The sequence below is a fragment of the Cherax quadricarinatus genome, chromosome 10 (assembly GCF_038502225.1).
Source record: "Cherax quadricarinatus isolate ZL_2023a chromosome 10, ASM3850222v1, whole genome shotgun sequence".
Taxonomy (NCBI): Eukaryota; Metazoa; Arthropoda; class Malacostraca; order Decapoda; family Parastacidae; genus Cherax; species Cherax quadricarinatus.
In genome coordinates, this window is record NC_091301.1 from 38579993 (window position 1) to 38581958 (window position 1966).

Consider the following 1966-nt stretch of genomic DNA (forward strand, 5'->3'; position numbering starts at 1 on the left):
AGTAGAGTGGGAAGTACTCGAAGATACAGTAGAGTGGGAAGTACTCGAAGATACAGTAGAGTGGGAAGTACTCGAAGATGCAGTAGAGTGGGAAGTACTCGAAGATGCAGTAGAGTGGGAAGTACTCGAAGATACAGTAGAGTGGGAAGTACTCGAAGATACAGTAGAGTGGGGAAGTACTCGAAGATGCAGTAGAGTGGGGAAGTACTCGAAGATACAGTAGAGTGGGGAAGTACTCGAAGATGCAGTAGAGTGGGAAGTACTCGAAGATACAGTAGAGTGGGAAGTACTCGAAGATACAGTAGAGTGGGGAAGTACTCGAAGATACAGTAGAGTGGGAAGTACTCGAAGATGCAGTAGAGTGGGAAGTACTCGAAGATACAGTAGAGTGGGAAGTACTCAAAGATACAGTAGAGTGGGAAGTACTCGAAGATACAGTAGAGTGGGAAGTACTCAAAGATACAGTAGAGTGGGAAGTACTCAAAGATACAGTAGAGTGGGAAGTACTCGAAGATACAGTAGAGTGGGAAGTACTCGAAGATACAGTAGAGTGGGGAAGTACTCGAAGATACAGTAGAGTGGGAAGTACTCGAAGATACAGTAGAGTGGGAAGTACTCGAAGATACAGTAGAGTGGGAAGTACTCGAAGATACAGTAGAGTGGGAAGTACTCGAAGATACAGTAGAGTGGGAAGTACTCGAAGATGCAGTAGAGTGGGAAGTACTCGAAGATTCAGTAGAGTGGGAAGTATTCGAAGGTACAGTAGAGTGGGAAGTACTCGAAGATGCAGTAGAGTGGGAAGTACTCGAAGATGCAGTAGAGTGGGAAGTACTCGAAGGTACAGTAGAGTGGGAAGTACTCGAAGATGCAGTAGAGTGGGAAGTACTCGAAGGTACAGTAGAGTGGGAAGTACTCGAAGATGCAGTAGAGTGGGAAGTAATTTAATCATTTCATCGTGGGTTTTGTTTCTTAATAAAGATGCAAGTGTTGTTGTCCTTCTTTGCACACTCTCTAATGTGTCCTCTGCACACTCTCTAATGTGTCCTCTGCACACTCTCTAATGTGTCCTCTGCACACACACTAATGTGCCCTCTGCACACACTCTAATGTGTCCTCTGCACACTCTCTAATGTGTCCTCTGCACACACACTAATGTGTCCTCTGCACACTCTCTAATGTGTCCTCTGCACACACACTAATGTGCCCTCTGCACACACTCTAATGTGTCCTCTGCACACACACTAATGTGTCCTCTGCACACACTCTAATGTGTCCTCTGCACACACACTAATGTGTCCTCTGCACACACACTAATGTGTCCTCTGCACACTCTCTAATGTGTCCTCTGCACACACACTAATGTGTCCTCTGCACACACACTAATATGTCCTCTGCACACACAGTAATGTGTCCTCTGCACACACTCTAATGTGTCCTCTACACACACACTAATGTGTCCTCTGCACACACTCTAATGTGTCCTCTGCACACACTCTAATGTGTCCTCTGCACACACACTAATGTGTCCTCTGCACACACTCTAATGTGTCCTCTGCACACACTCTAATGTGTCCTCTGCACACACACTAATGTGTCCTCTGCACACACTCTAATGTGTCCTCTGCACACACTCTAATGTGTCCTCTGCACACACACTAATGTGTCCTCTGCACACACATTAATGTGTCCTCTGCACACACTCTAATGTGTCCTCTGCACACACACTAATGTGTCCTCTGCACACACACTAATGTGTCCTCTGCACACACTCTAATGTGTCCTCTGCACACACACTAATGTGTCCTCTGCACACACACTAATTTGTCCTCTGCACACACTCTAATGTGTCCTCTGCACACACACTAATGTGTCCTCTGCACACACTCTAATGTGTCCTCTGCACACACACTAATGTGTCCTCTGCACACACACTAATGTGTCCTCTGCACACACTCTAATGTGTCCT